This window comes from Chiloscyllium plagiosum, chromosome 6 (assembly GCF_004010195.1).
Source record: "Chiloscyllium plagiosum isolate BGI_BamShark_2017 chromosome 6, ASM401019v2, whole genome shotgun sequence".
NCBI classification, from domain to species: Eukaryota; Metazoa; Chordata; class Chondrichthyes; order Orectolobiformes; family Hemiscylliidae; genus Chiloscyllium; species Chiloscyllium plagiosum.
The window spans coordinates 18,110,554-18,131,315 of NC_057715.1; the positions used below are offsets into that span (position 1 = coordinate 18,110,554).

General features: G+C 43.5%; 1 protein-coding gene across 3 annotated transcripts in view; it reads right to left on the reverse strand.

Annotated features, from left to right (window-relative positions):
* The window catches only part of LOC122550504 (FERM, ARHGEF and pleckstrin domain-containing protein 1-like), a 311,630-nt gene extending 296,326 nt beyond the window's left edge, over window positions 1-15,304 (reverse strand). Inside the window, exon 1 of one of the 3 annotated variants that reach the window (XM_043691326.1) lies at window positions 14,947-15,286. The gene's annotated coding sequence lies outside the window, so the exon portion shown is untranslated. Of the gene's footprint in view, window positions 1-14,946 lie in introns of all 3 variants that reach the window. The other 2 variants (XM_043691327.1, XM_043691328.1) reach the window with 2 other exon arrangements.
* Between the last annotated feature and the right edge of the window lie 5,458 nt (window positions 15,305-20,762).

Below are 20,762 nucleotides of genomic sequence, written 5' to 3' on the forward strand. Positions count from 1 at the left end.
GTACGCAAACACTAAGTGTCACTACGTACTGAGGTTCTACCTGTCCCCGGTGTTGCGAAGGATGGGCCTGGCCTCGCTGCCGCGGAACGCTCTGAGTAGTTGGACCGTTCCGTATCACCTGTCCTTCGTGGAGAAATTTATGAAGAAAAACACCTTTGACCACAAGTCCATCAGGAAGTGGTCAGCACATAGTGTCCTTGAGACCCTTCAGGAAAAGGAGAGGGCGGATCCTGTCGAGCGGTTCCCTGGACAGACTGTCAAAGTCATTTGGCAGAATGCCTCATCGCCAGAACTTTCCCACAAGCACCAAGACATGGCTTGGCTGGTGGTGAGAAGGGCTCTGCCTGTGAGATCCTTTATGCACGCCCGGACTCTCAGCCGCACCGCATGCTGCCCTCGAAGTGGCTGCAAGGGGGTCGAGACTGTCACACACCTCCTTCTGGAATGTGCCTACGCAGAGGAAGTCTGGAGAGGAATGCAGTGGTGTCTGTCGGGGTTCATCCCGAGCAGCTCTGTGACGCGGGACTCCGTGCTCTACGGCCTGTTCCCCGGGATGCACACCGAGACGAACGTCAACTGTGCCTGGGGGATCATCAATTCGGTCAAAGACGCTCTTTGGTCTGTCCGAAACCTGTTGATCTTCCAGCTGAAGGAGCTGACCCCGACTGAGTGTTGCGGACTGGCACATTCCAAGGTCCAGGACTACGTGTTGAGGGACGCACTGAAGCTTGGGGCAGCTGCTGCCAAGGCGCGGTGGGGAAAGACCACCGTGTAACATCTGCCTGCCTAAGAAGAACAGGGGGCCCAAGCAGTAAGTGGGCTCTGCTTACACCTCAGCTAAATATACGGATGGTAAACATACTGACGTGTATATACGAATGATTAATTCCGATCGTTGTATGTAAAGAAATGCAAGGTGCGCCTATGAATGGCACCACCAATTGTACAGATCATCAAAATATTTTATGAATAAAGTATATTTTTGAAATTAAAAAAAAGCACTTGCAAGCACTCTCAAAATCACACACCATCCTCACTCTGAAATATAATACCCATTGGTTCATCTTTATTAGGTCAAAATTCTGGACCTCGCTCAGTATACAGCTGGTGCACTTATACCACATTGAACACACCAGTGCATAGAGTCATAAGTCATAGGAGAGGGCACAGAAAGAAACCATTCAGTCCAACCAGTCCATGCTGACAATGATCCCAGAACATGAAGGTGATCTACTATCATCATCTCTTGGGCACTTAGAAATGCACAATAGGTACTATTGTTGCCAGTATCCAACAAATGAATTTTTAAAATTCCCTTCAAATAATTATCCACCTCCCTTTTGGAAGTCACTCTTAAATTAGCTTATGCTGTCTGCAATATATTCTAAATCATAAGACACTGTGCAGTTTAAATAAAATGGTTTCCCCATAAGCCCTTACATTCTTTCTTCAATACCCAAACTGTGCGCCTTATGTTACCAGCCACCACATTATGAATAACATGTATCGTGGAAGTGACTGCCAAACATGCAATTCATGAGATGGTGTTATTTGTGTTCCTGGCCTTTCAAACACTGTGGTCTTGGTGCACATAGTCAGACATCTTATGAATTTTTAAAATTTAACTGGGTTATTTCCACTGTGCAATGTGTACTTTCACAGTCCCCTGAGATGATATGACATTCTTCTGAAAGTAGCCATTTTCATACACTGCTCTCAATACAGTCATGGGTCAATGATGCTCAGACTCTTAACTCGACTGTGTGTGCAACATAAAGATGACCCATGGGCTGAAATCAAGTCATTTATCTGATGGGGTAGAGAAGCACCATGCCTGATCCTTGGAAAACTCACAAAAGGTTGCATTGCCCTCTCGTCTCCCTGAAAAGCAGATTCTAGAAGTTTCACTGACAACTCACAGTCAATCCAACAACACAGATTTTAAAATTATCATCTCTGGCCTCTGCCCTAGTTATCTCTGTAATCTCCGCCAGCCTCAAAAATCTTCAAGATATCTGTATTCCACTAATTTCAACCTCTTCTGCGGTTCTTAATTTTAAGTGATCCACTTCCATGACTTCAGTTATCTGGGTCCTAAGCTCAGCAATTCCCTCCCAAACCCTCTGCACCTCTTTTAAGAGGCTTCTTAAAAACCCTTCTCTTTGACCAATGTTTGTATTATCTTGCCTACAGTTATTGGCTGTTCACAGTGTGGCCTCCTCTACACTGGGGGGACGAAATGCAGACTGGGTGACCACTTGCGCAACACCTAAAAAATGACCAGGCTTCCAGTTGCCTCCAAACTGTGTTCCCATGCCAACATTTTTGTCTCGGGCCTCTAGCGAGCCTGAGCGTAACCTCAAAGAACCTCACAATTTCTACTTAGGAAACCTGTGGCCTCGCTGACTCAGCACTGAGTTTACTAACTGGAGAATCTGATTCCACTCTTACATACTCTTTACGCAGCCCAGTCCTGTTATGACATGAACTGCTTTAAGCAGTCACCCATTCTCACCTTCTCCTCAGTCCATTGACATATTTTATGAGTTGCATTCAGTACAGCTCACCCATTTTCTCCTACTCAGCTCTTATTATCGCTGATAGACATGCAGGAGGCTGGAAGAACACAAAAGCTAGGCAGCATCAGGAGGTGGAGAAGTTAACATTTCAGGTGTAACCCTTCTTCAGGACTGGGGGATGGGTGTAAGGGGAGCTGCAGATAAATGGAGGCGGGGGCGGGTCAGGGATAGGTGAACATAGTTGAAGGGTATGACCTGGATGGTCCTTGGGAGGAATGAATCTGGTTGGTGGCTGGAAGGAAGGATTGATCAGAGGAACAGGAGAGGGAGGGGCTGGGAAGGGAATCAGGGGATGGGAAGGGAGGTTATTTGAAATTGAAGAACTCAATGTTGCGTTCTTTGGCTGCAGGCTGCCCAGGCGAAAGATGGAGTGTTGTTCCTCAGAGATGCGGTCTGATTTGCTATAGCAATGGAGGAGACTGGGAATGGTCATCTCGGAATGGCAGTGGGAAGGGGAATTAAAATGGGCGGTGACTGGGTGGTCAGGTCAGCTCCCTGTGGGCCTGACTGTGACGCACAGCGAAACATGCCCTGGGTTTACGTTTGGTCTCCCCGATGTAGGGAAGACCACATCAGGAGCATCTGATGCAGTAAACTAGGTTGGAAGAGAGAGGAGAAAGTGAGGTCTGCAGATGCTGGAGATCAGAGCTGGAAATGTGTTGCTGGAAAAGCGCAGCAGGTCAGGCAACATCCAGGGAACAGGAGAATCGACGTTTCGGGCATAAGCCCTTCTTCAGGAAGAGAGAGGCAGGTGAACTTTCGTCTCACCTGCAACAAGGATTGAGTGGGGCTCTCGATGGAGGTGAGAGGGGTGATGTACCGGCAGGTTTTGCATCTTCTCCGGTTTCAGGGGAAGGTACCCAGGGGGTTCGGTGGAGTCAGTGGGGAGAGTGGAGCAAACCAAGGACTGTCGAAGGGAACTGTCCTTGTGGAAGGCAGAGAGGGGTGGGGAGGGGAAGATGTTCTTGGTGGTGGGGTCTAGTTGGAGTTGGCAGCAGTGTTTAAAGATGCGGAGACTGGTGGGGTGGTAGGTGAGGACAAGGGGACCCTGTCTTTATTGCATTAAGACGGAGGGTTGAGAACAGTGGAATGGAGGTGGTGCTTTTCCCTCTCTGTCATCCAGTCAGCCCTCCACTGCACTCCTCCATTCCCCACTCTATTGCTCTCAACCCTCCCCCCTCTAAACGCAATAAAGACTGGGTCCCCCTTGTCCTCACCTACCACTCCACCAATCTCCGCATCTAACATATCATCCTTAAACACTTACACCAACTCCAATTAGACCCCACCACCAAGAAAATGCTCCCCTCCCCACCTCTTGCCTTCTGCAAGGACCGTTTTTGGTTTGCGCCACTCTCCCCATCAAACCCTGCAACTCCCCATCCCTACCCCCAAATACCTTCCCCGAAACCGGAAAAGATGCGAAATCTGCCGGTGCACCACACCCCCTTCACCTCCACGCAAGGCCCCCAACAGGCGAGACAGAAGTTCACTTGCCTCTCCTCCAGTGTCAGAAAGTGTGGTGCTGGAAAAGCACAGCAAGTCAGGCAGCATCTGAGGAGCAGGAAAGTCAACGTTTCGGGCATAAGCCTCTCCTCCAACTTAGTTTACTGTGCTCCCGATGTGGTCTTCGCTACTGGGGAGACCAAACGTAAACTCAAGGCAATTTTGGTGAGCATCTTAGCCTATTTCCAAAGTGGGATTTACAATTTGCAGATACATTCTATTTTGCTCAAAAAAAATGCACAACCTGCAAGTGGTCAATCCATGTAATATTTTGTAAATTCCACTTTGGAAGTAGAACCAGTCTGACTCAAGATTGAGATACAGACAGACTCTGACCTCACATCCTTAATGCATTGCTAGAGCTGAGATGTCACTTTTTGTTATAACACCTTAAGTTATCTCGAAAAGGTGACTTAAAAGTAGTTCTGGGATACACATATTAATGAATCGAAACCTGCAACCCATTCTAAAAGATGAAAGATTTAACAATCCAGGTTCGTCAAATATATCATTTAAGTTGCATGACACTAATCTTTTGCTATAAAGTCTGTGTCTTATGGTCCTGCTCCACAACCACCTGATGAAGGAGCAGCGTGCCGAAAGCTAGTGCTTCCAAATAAACCTGTTGGACTATAACCTGGTGTTGTGTGATCTTTAACTTATTATCACTGATTCAGCTTTAATCAGTCTTGGCCTACCATCCATTATCTCCTTGCTTAGCTATCTCTATCGTACCTCTCTCTCTCTCGCTCTGTGCTCCACCTCCACCTATCCACTCACCTCTCCTCCTTACCAAACCCCCAACCATCACCATTTCAGCTTCAATAGAAACACCATCGTTTTCCTAGCTGCTACTAACAGTTCTGATCAAGGGTCACTGGACTTGAAACATTACCTCTGTTGCTGAGTGTGTGGTGCTGGAAAAGCGCAACAGGTCAGGCAGCATCCAGGGGCAAGAAAATCGATGTTTTGGGCAAAAGCCTTTCATCAGGAAACGTCGATTTTCTTGCTCCTCTTGCTTTTCCAGCGCCACACTCTCGACTCCAATCTCCAGCATCTGCAGTCCTCACTTTCACCTACGACATTAACTCTGCTTCCTACCCACAGATGCTGCCAGGCCTGAGTTTTTCCAGCACCCACAAATTCTGCGACTTAGTTTTGTACTATTATAATATTATCCAAACCCATCCTAATATTCAACATGGCTCAGTATCGAATTTTGTATGAGCATGCTCCTGTGAAGTGCCTTGGACTCCTTTAGTACTTAAAGATGTTATATAAACGCAAGTTGGTGTTATTAGCTAGCTTGCTAATCCTTGTGCAAGCAATTTGAGTAGGGGAGAAGCATAAAGACACAAAATAAAGAATTTGCATTTCTGCAGCACCTCAGTGCATGCCAGAGCACTGTACAACCAATGAAGTGCTTTTGAAGTGACACTTACTTTCTTGTAGAAAATGCAACAGTGACAAATTTGTAGAGGAAAATCCCACAATTGGCAATACAATAATGGCCAGATAATCTGACTCTCTTTTCATTAAAAATGATATCAGTTGAGAGATATTTTTCAGCCTGCGGATATCCCAAATACAAAAGTAAAATATTGTGGATGCTGGAAATCTGGGAAAACAACAAAAATGCTGCAACTCAGCAAGTACACTCAGTATATTCCAGCAATCATACTGAAGGCCTGTCCTTCAGATGTTGCCTTGCCCTACTCAAGCTGTTACAGTACAGCTACAACATTGGTATCGAACCGAAAATGTGGAAAACTACCTAGGCTTGCCCTGTACACAAAAAGCAGATCACATCTAACCCTGCCAATTACCATCCCATCAATCTACTCTTGATCATCAGTAAAGTGTTGGAAGGTGTCAACAACAGTGCTATCAACTAACACTCACTCAAAATAATCTGCTCATTAACACTCATTTTGGGTTCCGGGCTACTCAGGTCTTGACCTCATTACAGCTTTGATTCAACACGGACAAAAGAGGTGAACTCCAGAGGTGAGATGGAAACTTGGCACTAAGGCAGCATTTGACTGAAAGTGGGATCAAGGATCCCTGGCAAAATTAGATTCGATGGTAATCAGCAGGATAACTTCCTCACTAGTTGGCACAAAGTCATACCTGGCACAAAGGAAGATGGTTGTGGTCATTGAAGGTCAGTCATCTCAGTTCCAGGCCAACCCTGCAGGAGTTCCCCAGTGAACCTGTGCAGTGGATGCTACTGCATACTTCTACAGCAAGTAGGACTTGAACACTGGCCTCTGAGCTAGGGACACTACCACTGCACTACAAGTGGCAAGTAAATTTGCCATGTACAAGTTCCAGACAATGACCAACTCCAACGAGAGAATCTAACCACCACCACCTCTTGACATTCAATCACTGAATTCCCCATGATCAATAGACTAGAGAAGCTGAACTGGCCTAGCCATATTTAATTACTGTAGCTGCAAGAACAAGTCAGAAGTTCAGAATCTTGCAGAGTGTAAAACTCACTTCCTGACTCCACAAATCATCCAGAAAGTTAAAAAAATCACACAACACCAGGCTTAGTCCAATAGGTTTATTTGAAAGTACTAGCTTTTGGAGAGCTGCTCCTTCATCAGGTAGCTGTGGAGCAGGATCATAAGACAGAATTTATAGCAAAAGATTACAGTGTTACGCAACTGAAACGATCTATTGAACAAACCTAGATTGTTGTGTGATTTTAACTTTATCCACCCCAGTCCGACACCGGCACCTCCACATCATCTACAGGGCACAGTTAGGAATGTGATGGAATATTCCCCACTTTTCTGGATGAGTAGAGCTCCAAAAACACAAGAAATTTGACACCATCCACGATAAAGCAGCCAATTTGATTAATGCAACATCCTCATTCACTCCCTCCATCACAAACTCACAAGATGCTGAAAGTTGCCAAGATTCCATCTAAACCCATGACCACTTCCAGCTGGAAGTACAACGGTAGCAGACACATGGGAACATCACCAAATGCAAGTTCCCCTCCAAGCCACTCACCATGCTGACTTGGAAATATATCGCCATTCCTTCAGTGTCGCTGGGTCAAATTCCTGGAATACTCTCCCTAACAGCATTCTGGATCTGCATGCAACAAATGGGATGCAGGGGTGCAAGATGGTAGCTCACCATCACCATCTCAAAGGCAAAGTTGGATGAGCAATAAATGCTGGCCTAGCCAGCAAAGCCCACATCTCCTGAATGAATGAAAAATCCAACAGGTGGCAACTATGAAGGCAGAAAGAGAGCTAACATTTCACTCAATATGCTTTTCCTCTCCACTCGTGCTGCTTCACCTGCTGAGAATTCCCAACAGTTTGTATTTCACTGAGGATAGCTCTGTGGCTATTCTTTAAACTTGCAACCAGAGACCTTTCACGGGGGCAATAGTAGTCTTGGTTTAACATCTCATCTAAGAGAGAATATTTCTGACAGCACAGCATTCCCTCGATGGTACACTTTATTCCAGCTTTAAGGAGAATAAAGTATAGAATGTATCAGTAATGGGAACCAGGCACAAGGGCACGGAGATGTATTTTTGCCTTTGTTTCTTGAGTCTTAATTGTGGAGATGAACCAACACAACAAGGAGCTCAAATCAGCTAGCTTATTCGAATAACTTAATTTCATAAACTACCACAAGCTTACTTGAAGCATGATACAACAGGCTCAAAAGCAATAAAATCATAGATTTTATTTGAGACATAGTTCCTTAAAAATTGTGATAATAATCTGAAATTGATAATAGCGGCCTCACAAGGACTCCTGTACAAGATTTTTTGCCTGCTTGTCATTTTTTGAATCTGCCATTTCCCACTTCAAATGAAAGACCCCTATTATTGCTGCTTAATGTGATTAATGCCCAGAGCATATTGGCAAGATTTAGCTTATTAGAAGGTTTACTGCACCTCTGGGAAATATCCGTGCTTTTGGAATTAGGCATCTTTAGGAATGAATCCACAAATGTGCAATTATTACTGCAACAAACTCAGATTGCTGAGAAAGCAGTGAGGTAACATTTAAAATAAGATGCTAATATTCCCTGCACAATTTATAGAGACGTTTTTAATATTACGCAGTGCACAAGAAATAGCCATAAGTAGCAGATAGCTGATGCAAATGTTAACAGCAATCCCCATCAACTCAGAGCTTGGTCACTATATTTTGGGAATCTTAAACTTGGGGAGTGATTTATTCGAGATTTATAGAACTATGTAGGTATTATATTGTGATAATGTAGACTAATTACTTCATCTGAGTAGATTTAGTAATTTCTCAGGGGTTACACTGAAAGATTATAGTCCTGAAATAAGGCATTGACCCCATCTGTCTAGGTCACAATACTTCTCATGATCCTGCTCCTCCCACCCACTTTCATTTTATCCCATCAAGACACCCTTATGTCCCTTTTTTCTTCATTTATTCATTTAGTTTTAAGTGCATTTATTCATTATAGACATCCACTGCCTAATGGCAATGCTGCTGGACTAGTAATGACCAATGATGTAGAGACGTGTTCCAACTGTACCCAGCAGCTGTGGGAAATAAGATTAATTAATTAAATTTATGTAAATGGAATAAAGTGTTGGTCTCATTAACAGTGATCATGTAACAACCAAAATGATATAAAACCTCATTTAGTTCACTGATGTCTTTGAGAGAAGTAAATGGGACAGACTTCAAACAGATCTAGCAACTCTAGGCTGGGCATCCATAAGGGGCTGTGGGCTATCAACAGCACAACTGTACTCCAGCACAATTTATAACCTCATGGCCCAGCATATTCCACCAGTCAATCATTACATCAAGCCAGGGGATCAACCCTGGTTCAATGGAGAGTGCAGGAGGGCATGCCAGGAGCAGGCATACCTAAAAATGAGGTGAAACCACCAAACAGCATAAGTAGCAAGTGATAGACAGAACCAACGGATCGCACAACCAATGGATCAGATCGAAGATCTGCAATCTTATCACACCCAGTCATGAATGGTGGTGGACAATAAAACAACTCACTGGAGGAAGCACCACAAATATCCCCATCCTCAATGATGGAAAAGCCCAGCGCATCATTGCAAAAAAAAGGCTGAAACAATTGCACAACCTTCAGCCAGAACAGCTGAGTAGATGATCCATCTTGACCTCCTCCAGTGGTGAGCTTAAAAATGTGTTGCTGGAAAAGCGCAGCAGGTCAGGCAGCATCAAAGGAGGAGAATCGACGTTTTGGGCAAAAGCCCTTCAGACAATTCGACTCACTCCACGTGATATCAAGAAATGATTGGAGACACTGGATACTGTAAATCCTATAGGCCCTGAAAACACCCCAGCAATAGTACTGAAGACATATGCTCCAGGACCTGCCACTCCATTAACCAAGCTCTTCCAGTAGAGCTACAATACAAGCATTTACCCAAGTGGGAAATCATCCAGATGTGTCCTGCACACAAAAAGCAGAACAAATCTTACCCAATTACTGCACCAGCAGTCTATTCATGATCATCTGTAAAGTGACAGAAGGTATCATCAACAGCGGTATCAAGCAACACCTGCTCAGCAATAACCTGCTCAGTGATGTCCTGTTTGGGTTCCACCAGGGCCACTCAGCTCCTGACCTCATTACAGGCTTGGTTAAAACATGGGCAAGAGCTACATTCTAGAGGTGATGTGAAAATGACAGCCATTAACATCAAGGTCACATTTGACAAAGTGGACATCAAGGAGCCCGAGCAAAACTGGTATCAATAGGTATCAAGGGGCAAACTCTCTGCTGGTTGGAGTCATACCCGGCACACAGGAAGCTGGTCGTGGTTGCTGGTAGTCAGGACATCGCTGCAGGAATTCCTTAGAGTAGTGTCCTAGGCCCAAATATCTTCAGCTGCTTCATCAATGACCTTCCCATCATCAAAAAGTCAGAATTGGTATGTTCGCTAATGTTTATAATATTCAGCACCATTTGCAACTTCTCAGATACCGAAGCAGTACATTTTCAAATCAACAAAATCTGGACAAAATCCAGGCTTGGCCCTACAATGCCAGGCAATGACCATCTCACCATGGCCCCTTAGCATTCAATGGTGTTACCATCACTGCATCACAACCTCTATCCATATCCTGGAGGTTACCATTGACCAGAAACTCAAATGGACGTAGCACAAATGTAGTGACTATAAGTGGGCGTCAGAGGCTAGGAATACTGCAGCAAGTCACAGACCTCCTGACTCCCCAAAGCCTGTCCACTATCTCCAAGGTTCAAGTCAGGAGTGTGATGGATTACTTTTCACTTGCCTGGATGAGAGCAGCCCCAACAATACTTGAAGCTTGACACCATCCTGGACAAAGCAGCACCCTTGATTGGCACCACATCCACAAGTATCCACTCCCTCCACCACCAATGCTCAGTAGTAGTGTGTACTATTTACAAGATGCACTGTAGAAACTCACCCAAGATCCTCAGACATGACCTTCTAAACCCAGAACCACCTCCATCCAGAAGGCTAAGAGCAGCAGGAACACCATCACCTGCTGGTTCCCCTCCAAACCACTCGCCATCCTCACTTGGAAATATATTGCCATTCCTTAAATGTCACAGGGTCAAAATCCTGGAACTCCCTCTTTAACTGCATTGTGGGTCTACCCACAGCACAGGCACTGTCGCAGTTTAAGAGCTCACCAATAACACCAACCAGCAACACCCAAATAAAAGTCTGGGCAGCATGGTGGCTCAGTAGTTAGCACTGCTGCCTCACAGTGCCAGGGACCTGGGTTCAATTCCAGCCTCAGGCAATTGTCGGTGTGGAGTGTGCACATTCTCCCCGTGTCTGCGTGGATTTCCTCCAGGTGCTCCAATTTCCTCCCACAGTCCAAAGATGTGCAGGTTAGGTGAACTAGTCATGCTAAATTGCCCATAGGGTTCAGGGATGTGTAGCTTAGGTGCATTAGCCAGGGAAAATATAGGAAAATAGGGTAGGGGAATGGGTCTGGGTGGGTTACTCTTCGGAGGGTTGGTGTAGAGTTGTTGGGCCGAAGGGCCTGTATCCATACTGTAGGGATTCTATTCTATTCTTACCTGACCTACGAGACTCTACTCTCAACAATGTGATTGAATCTGTACTGCTCTCTAAAAGGGCCCAGCCAGCACTTGTCTGAAACCACAAATGGCAACCAAATGAAAACCATATAAGAATAAAATTGAACATACCAGCTGACATTGTCAGGCAACAAAACACCATTGTTCTCAAAATCTCGGAACCCCTACTGTAGCAGAACTGTGCATGTAACTGCACCTCCGACTGCAGCAGTTCAAGAAAGCCAACTCAAACCAACTTTCTCAAGGGCAACTGGGGGGATAGGCAATAAATACTGATCTTGCCAGTGATGCTCACGTGCTACAGAATAACATAGACAAGGCCCATTCTAATCCCACTACTCCAACTTTGATTACCTAAAGATCTTATATAGGAATTTCTCAGTTAAACACAGACCCCACAATTGATTTGAATTTTAATCTGCCCTTTTTTGTTAATTTTACCAGGAGACTACAATGGGCAAGGTAAAGTGAGGGAAAAGGAGTATGTATCTGATGGGGTGGATCAACAAAGCGTGGGATATTTCCTAGACCAGTATTTTCTAAGTGCAACAATGCTATCTTACTTCCCATTGATAGAACTTCGGATCTTCAGGGGTCTGAAGAGTCACTGGACTCAAAACATTAACAGTTTTTTTCTTAACAGATGCTGCCAGGCTAGTTAAATTTCTCCAGCAGTTTCTGTTTCAATGTGTTTCAGATCTGCAGCACCAGTAGTTCTTTGTTTTATTTTAGTATTAAATTCCAACTGTCAGGTGGATGCAAAAAGATTTAGTGACAGTATTCCAAAGAAAAGGCAAGGGGGCTCTGCTTGATGTACTGGTCAATATTTATCTATCCCACAAACAACATCAGAAAGACAGATTATCTGGTCGTTACCACAATGCTGTTTGCAGGAACTTGCTGCGCACAAATTGGTTTCTGCATTTCCGACATTACAATAGTGACCACTTTTCAAAGTACCTCATTGACTGAAAAGCACTTCAAAAGATTCCAGGATTTTGAAAGTTGCTGTATTAATTCCAGCCTCTTTTTGTTGGCTTTCTGCAGGGGTTCTGATTCATAAAAGATGTAAACAAATTGCCTTATAAGTCCATTTGTTAGCTTTTAAAATCACGTGGTTGATTTGGAATTTTATTATAATTCATTGTCATTATTTTGATAGTTGGTGTTTTATTAGATAAGTGAAGTTGGGTCAGAGCAAAACAAACTCAAACTGTACAGTATTCCTGGGGTTTTTAGAAAGGAAATCAGAACTAAACAACATTTTAAACAAACAAATCCAATAATAAAACAAAATTATACTGTTGGTCTATTTGTATCTCTGAAAGGAGAACAGAGGTTAATAAATATTTTTAGTTGAGATCTTAAATCAGAATGGTTTGCATCTCAAACATGATAGCACTGCTTTATTTCCAAAATGTTCAGTTATGACTCATTATTAGTGTATGCTGGCCACAATTTGCATTTAAATACCATCTTTAACATTGCAAAACATCGTAAGATGCTCCACTGGACCAGTCAAGACAAAATTTGATCCTGAGCACCTAAGGCAAGACTTGTAGTGGTGACCAAAGGTTTTGTGAGAAAGGTCAGTTTAAAGACAGAGATAAAAAGTGGGAGGCTTAGAGAGGGAGTTCCACTACTCAAGGGCCCCAACAGTTGAAGGCATGGCTGCCAGTGGTACAATACTGAAAACCAGGGATGTGCATAAATAAAATCAGAGGAGCACAGCAATCTCAGGGGATTGTAAGGCTAAAGGAGGTTGCAGGCACAAGGAAAGGGGGTAGGCCATAGCAGAATTTGAAAACAAGGATGACAATTTTAAAAAGTGCGAGGCAACCAAACCAGGACTCAGTATAAGTCAATAAACACAGGAGTGACGCAAACACTATCACAAAGACTTTGATTGAGCTCAAATTAGTTTTAAATTTCTTTAATATCCTATGAACAAGAATAGAATAAATAACCACAAAGAAGGATGGATGCTGCTAACATTCAGAAATTTCCAAATTCCAGATACACAACTGAAATTGGGAACTCTGAAGACACCATTTGGTTTTAAAGATAGTGTTTAAATTTAAAGTGCCTGCTGTAATTTTGTTCGGCAATCTTTCCGAAGCACCATGCAGGCACTGGGAAAAGGTGTTTTGCATTGTACCAACTTTACTTACGTAATAAGGCTCAATTTCTTTAATAATATATCCAACATAAGGCTCCAAATCCATTAGTTCAAAAGTTGAAGTGAGACATAATATGTATGAAACATCAAGAATTAGGTAGGATTATTTACATTCAAAGTCTATCAGAATTTCAACAGAAAGCCAACAAAACAATAATTATATCACTTGGGGAGGAACTAGTAAAAATTGGCATCTGGTTTTCAACAGGGTTTTTGTATGGTTAGGAAAATATTTCCCCTGGCTAATGCACCTAAGCTACCTGAACCCTATGGGCAATTTAGCATGACTAGTTCACCTAACCTAGCCCCTCAGGGCATGTTGCCAGGCAGAAATTATCATCTGCCCAAAGACATGAGTGAACAGCACTGGGTCAACTGAATCAAAAATCCTAGTGGTTCAAGTCCTATTCTGAACACTGGGGGACAAAGAAATTCCAGGCTGCTACTGCTATTGTTGGAGTGTTGGGCTATCAGAGGTGCCGCCTCTCTGGATGCAACTGCTCGCCTCTCTCAGGTGGAGATGAGACCGGGGGAGTTCTCAGCAGAACCATCCCTAGGGGGATATGGGACATCCCCAAATGGTCACCCAGATTCAGCTTACCCAAGTGATGGTCCTTGGCAGGGTCTTGGGCCAATATTCACCCTTGAGCCAATATCACACACACAAAAAAGGTCAATGGTCAATTAGGCGAATTATCTCATTGCTATTAGTGGGCGTTTCCTGCCTTACAGATATTGCAAGTGGCTCCACTTCCAAAAGCACATCATTGGCTGTAAACAGCTTCGGGCCTTCCTGTGGCAATGAAAGGCGCTATATCAATGCACTTTTAAAAATGAGAGCGACGGTCGGGCGTTAGTTAAAACCTCCCAGAGGTGACTCCTTATAGTTCATACCCCGCTGGCCTATCCTCCCCCATGAGATCTGATCTGGTTTCTCCATAGTTCAAAGCGAGTTTCTGCCTCCCTGAACACTTTGGAAGGAAAGAGGGCGGACGTATTGTCCATTTCCCCGTCCGTGACACTGGAAACTGACCAGAGTGTCACAATAGGAGCCAGAGAAACGCCGGCGACCCTGGAAATACTCGGACGAATTATCCACCTCATTTTACAGTGGAACTTGATCCTGAAGAGGAGGAAATATTTAACCAGAGAACTGCAAAAAGGGAGGGGGGGGGGGGGGGTGAGATCTTTACATTTAGAATATGAAATCAAAACTTTTGCGTCAATTTCCTAGGTTCCCCGGTTACACACACAACCCTTTTAACTAGAACTGGAAAGCGAGGTGGGAGAATTTCCCCTCCCCTCTTGGCTCTGCTCGGTGGCAGAGAGCTGGAGATTGTTGTAACCAGGGACGAAACAAAAAGAATTGTTGCTTTAGATGGAGTGAAGGGAGCGAGTGCAGAACGTGCAACATTGAATCGCCTGCAGACTCAGGTAATTCCGACCCACTTTACCCTGTCTCCTGTGAAACCCTGGATCAGCTCTCCACCCCCAAACAAGTCCCTTACCTCCGGAGTGTAGCTAATTCCTGCTCCCTTCCCCCAAAATGGATCAAACCCAAACGCTCACCTCGGCGACTAACGATCCTTTTCCTAGGGCTTTTTTCCGCCCCCCTCCTTCTTCCCTCTCCCTCCAGGACTGGGAGACGCTGCTGGGTTGTTTGGAGAGGTGGGAAGACGAGGAGTGGAGGGAGGGAGGAGGGTTTGCTCCCGAGCCGGCAGGCAGAGACACTTTCAGGTGTTTCAGAGAGTGCTGCAGCAGCAGGAGGAGGAGGAGGAAGAAGAAGCCAGGCTCCGGGTCGCCATATCCCAGCTGCCGAGGGATGTGAGCTTCACATTTCCAGTCGGAGTCTATGCATTGATGAACAGCGCCATCCCTCCCGACCGTGGAACAGCAGGAGCGCCGCCCCACTGCAATTATCCAACTCAGCCTCCCATCAGAGATGCATTGAATCCACAGGGTCAGCCTCTCAAAAGAGAATTGTAAAGATCCAGGAAGGGGTATGAGGTGAATTAGACTCCATAAGGGTGCAGGATCCACTCCAGTCAACACATATGAAATAGTTAATTACTTACTTTGAAGATGCATGGCTCCCTTAAGAGATTACAAGGGAAGTATAGAGTCAGGATGTTCAGCTGTCACTGTACTTGCGCTCGGGTTTGATGGACCACCTATCCGAATTTCCACTATTGCTTTCTGATTTAGCGTTAGGAAACAGACCCTTCCATCCAACTCATCCGTGCTGACCAGACATCCCAATCTAATCTAGTCTATTTGCCAGCTTTTGGCCCATATCCCTCTTTACTCTTCCTATTCATATACCCATCCAGATGCCTTTTAAACCTCCACTACTTCCCCTAGCAGCTCATTCCATACACACATCACCCTCTGCGTGAAAAAGTTACTCCTCAGGTCCTTTTTAAATCTTTTCCTTCTAACCATAAACCTATATCCTCCAGTTTTGGTCTCCCCCACTCCAGAATTTGACATTCAAGGAAGGTGTTGTCACAACGTAGCCAAACACATTGGGCTTTACTAGAAGGACTGACCCAATGGCAGACAGCAAGAGTGGGAGATATTCCTGAATGGAAAGAAAACAGAGCATCTACCATGACTCGGAAAGTGGCTATTGGCACAGCAAGTTGGGACTCCATGAAAGGCTGGCAGATTGAGTTGGCTGAATGACCAGCATGGTCTCTTATTGGTGCTCTAGTACCAGATCCAATCTCTATTCTGGCTGGACACTACCCATGGTGGAGGTTATGGAACTTTGAGTTGGACTGGCCTTCAGACAACTCAAGAAGAACATTCTCTTCTCTCAAGACCTTCCTCGTAACTGTCTTGACCAAGCTTTCGTTTGCCTGCCTCAACATCTCCATCTTCCAACCAATCCAGTACAGTTTACTTTAAGCTCCTGCAAAGCATCATAGGACCATAACAACTTAAAAAGGTGCTATATAAACAGAAGTATCTAATAATAAATTGAAAAGTAGAATTTGACCAGTGGGGGGAAAAAAGTCAACTGTGTCTTTGTGTTTCCCTGATCAGATTAATAGGTCTGTTGAATGTTTACAATGAACTGCCTTAAGAGAGCTTTCATAATTATTATAATTTGACAAATTTACTGTCTGGCAGGAAATTAAAAGCTGGAATGTAATTTTCACTAAAGCACCAAATTATGTTTCACCACTTATTGTAGATCAGAGATAGTGCCTACTACTTAAACAGCTACATTTTAAAAAGGCAGTTGAGTCTTTCAAAGGGTGATAACATTGATGCAAATAGATAATGATTAATATCAAAATTGCTGTTAATAGCACCTTAAGTGCAAAGCCTCATTAATCCAGCTCCATAAGCAGCCCTTCCTTCTGCTTTGGCATTCTTTGTGTTGCACCTTTGCAATCTGATCTTGTTTGCCAATCTAAATTCCTGCAGTTTTAATATTATCACTAACTGGCAAAAAAAAATTGCTCATTTTCAAATTTTGTTTCTCCAACTTTTGTTGGCTGTCACATTGTACAAAAAATTATTCCTGGTGTAAAAATTGTCACACTGAAAAGATCACCAATTTTATTAATCTTATTCTAATTTTTAAATGCCTCCATTGCCTCAGACTTCCCCATCTTTCTAACTGCCTCTAGCCCTAAAACTCTCAGATCAGCATTCCTCCAGTATTGGCCTCTCAAACATCATGATGGAATTGTCCTCACTTGCCTGGATGAGTGCAGCTTAAAGAAAACTCAAGATGCTGGATACTATTCAGAACAAAGCAGCCCACTTACTCAGCAACCTAATACCTTCAATTTCCACCCTCTCTTCAACTGATAGTACTGTAGCTACAGTACTATCTACAAGATGCACTGCAAGAATTCATCTAGGCCCCTTCAAAAGCACCTTCCAAACTAGTGACCTTAACCACTTAGAACACCGGTAGCAGATTCAAAAGGGAACACCACCATCTTCCAAGTTCTCCTGCAAACCACACCATCCTGACATGGAACAATAATTACCACTGTTGCTGGATCAAATTCCTAGAACTCCCTCTCTTGCCAGTACTGCATATGTACTTGCACTACATGAACTGTAATTTTTAAGACTGCTCAATCACCTTCTCCAAAATTTCTCCACTTGTCTCCCTTTAAGACACATCCTAAAACCTATCAACTTTCAGTCACCTATCTGTATACATAGTGATTCAGCGTGAAATATTGCCGGATAATGCACAACCAGAGCATCTTTGGATGTGTTATACTAAATTCTTCCTCAGTCCCTCTCTCCTTGAAAGAAACCACCCAGAACTGACTTCCAGCCACTACAACACAAGTAGGTCAGTTGTCAGCAAAATGTTAGCACTGCTGCCTCACAGCACCAGGGACTCAGGTTCAATTCCAGCCTCGACCACTGTCTGTGTGGAGTTTGCACATTCTCCCAGTGTCTGCGTGGGTTTCCTCCCACAGTCCAAAAATTGGTTATGCTAAACTGCCCATAGAGTTAGGTGCATTAGTTAAGGGAAACGGGTCCAGGTGGGTTACTCTTCGGAGGGTCGGTGTGGACTAGTTGGGCCGAAGGGCCTGTTTCCATGCTGTAGGGAATCTAATCTACAACAGAGATACAAACATAGGAATCAGGACCAGAAGCAAGCTGCTTGGTCCCTCAGAGCCTGCTTCACCATTCAATAAGATCATGGTTCATCTTATTACTCCATATTCTCACTTACTCCTGATAAGCAGAGGGTGTAAGGTTATCAAGAATCTATCTGCACCTTGGAAATATTCAAGGACTCTGGAACTTTCAAAAGCAGAAGCAACCATCAAAATAAATCTTTATCTCAGCCTTGAATAGATGACTCATTTTGTAATCCTCAGTTGTAAATTTTCCCACAACAGAAAACATCCTTTCCACATGTAACCTGTCAAGACTCTGCAAGAGCTGAAAATGTGTTGCTGGAACAGCGCAGCAGGTCAGGCAGCATCCAAGGAACAGGAGAATCGACGTTTCAGGCATAAGCCCTTCTTCAGGAATCGGGCTTATGCCCGAAACGTCGATTCTCCTGTTCCTTTGATGCTGCCTGACCTGCTGCGTTGTTCCAGCAACACATTTTCAGCTCTGATCTCCAGCATATGCAGTCCTCACTTTCTCCTCGAAGACTCTGCAAGACTCAATCAAGTCACCTCTTGCACTTCAAAACTCAAGTGAATTTAAGTCTAGAATAGTTAGCCTTTCCTAAAAGAGACACTAATTTAAGGAATTAGCTTGTAAACCCTCTCCAAAATACTTCCAACATATCTACATCCTTTCTTAAATAAAGGTGACCAATACTGTGCAAAATACTCAAGTTATGGTCTCACCAATGGCCTGTATATCTGACGCTAACCTGCGTTCAATCCCCTTGCAATAAGTGACATTATATTAACTTTCCTAATTAACTGTTGTGTCTGCATATTAACCTTTTGTTATTCATACACTAGGACACTCAGATCCATCTGCATTGTTGAGCTCTATACATAATATTTTTTATTCTTCCTGGCAAAGTGGACAATTTCAACTCCTTTTGCCAAATATTTGCCCACCCAATCATCCTAAACAAAATGTTACCTTCTGAAAGTCAAACGACTTAAGCTAACAGATTGAACTTGTTTGCTGGAAGTCATGTCTTCAGTATGTTCGCGGCTGTCAGGATTTATTACTATTTTGATATTGTTTGGGAGTTCAGTTGTGGTGTATCCTGTGAAGAGATAAGACATAAAACTCAGCCTTTGTCACCTTCCTGAGGCCCTCTTCAGAATCCTGGTAGAGCATTGATAAGAAACTGCTTTCTCCCGAGAGGCCTGTAGATAAGTTCCCCAAGACATCTGAATGAACTCCTTCTGAAGAGATCCTAATTATAATTGTGAACACCAAGTAATCTGTGCACCTGGACACCAGACTGAAAGCCATCTGGAACATTTCATATCTTATCCTTTTCCCTTAACGAGTTAACAAGTATTTGACTTAAAGACCTTCTCCCCATCCTCCAAAAATTAATCAAATACAAGTAAGTTTCTTTATATTTCCTTTACTGCATGTCTGTGTACATGAATTTGGTGACTTCAATATTTAAACTGTTAATCAGTTTTGCATATTTGTGAAATGTCTTATTTAATAAACAATTATTGATTTTATAAAGAAACCTGGTTGACCTTTATTCTGAATCTAAATATAGGCAAGGTGAAGGACTGATCATATTGATAACTAAATAAAATATTTAAATATTTATTGTGGGCGGCACGATGGCACAGTGGTTAGCACTGCGGCCTCACAGCACCAGAGACCCGGGTTCAATTCCCGCCTCAGGCAACTCTGTGTGGAGTTTGCACATTCTCCCCGTGTCTGCGTGGGTTTCCTCCGGGTGCTCCGATTTCCTCCCACAGTCCAAAAATGTGCAGGTTAGGTGAATTGGCCATGCTAAATTACCCGTAGGTGTTAGGTGAAGGAATAAATATAGGGGAATGGGTCTGGGTGGGTTGCGCTTCGGCGGATCGGTGTGAACTTGTTGGGCCGAAGGGCCTGTTTCCACACTGTAATCTAATCTAATAAAAAATCTAAAATCTAATCTAAAAAAAAATGGAATAGTCAGACTAGAGTGCATCTCTTCAACCTTGACCATAATAGTTCCTTATAGCCTCTTCACAACTTACTTCCCTGAGCTGCATGCATCATTAAATTTAGTGAACATTCTTTCAATCTCTTCAAATTAATTTATAGACAGTAAATTGTAAAACATTGAAGCACTAGCTGTTAATCCTCTGATATACCATTTATGGCTTGCCAACCAGAAAGTTACCCAATGATGCCTACTTTTTCTTGTTAGCTAGCCAAACTTGGATCCACAACAATATATTATCCTTGACACAGTTTTCAATTTCCACAGTAAGCTTTGAGGTGGTGCGTTATCAAATGCCTCCTGAAAATCTCAGTACATCTACCTGTTCCCCTTTGTTGAGAGTATATTACTTCATCAAAAGTAGTCCAAATACATTTTGCAAGACTATTTTCCTTTTCACTCCTATTGAAGAGGTTGGAAATCAGGTTTCTGCAGGTAATTTGTTTGAAAGGGAAAAGAGATACTACATCGGCCATCATGTCTGCACTAGTGTTTTGAAAGTACCAAAATTTCACTTCCACTTTTCTCCCAAGAACGGCTGCAATGCAGGGCTATGTCCAAATGCATTCCTTCAGCCATCATATGAACTATTTCATATAGCATGAACATGGTTCGTGTTAAATGGTGGGAATTATATTTAGAAAAGCACCATACTTAAAATCATTACAATTAGTTGTGGGAAAAATATACTGCTTGACTGAAAATTGGATGCTGCTATATCACATATCACAAAATAGCAAAC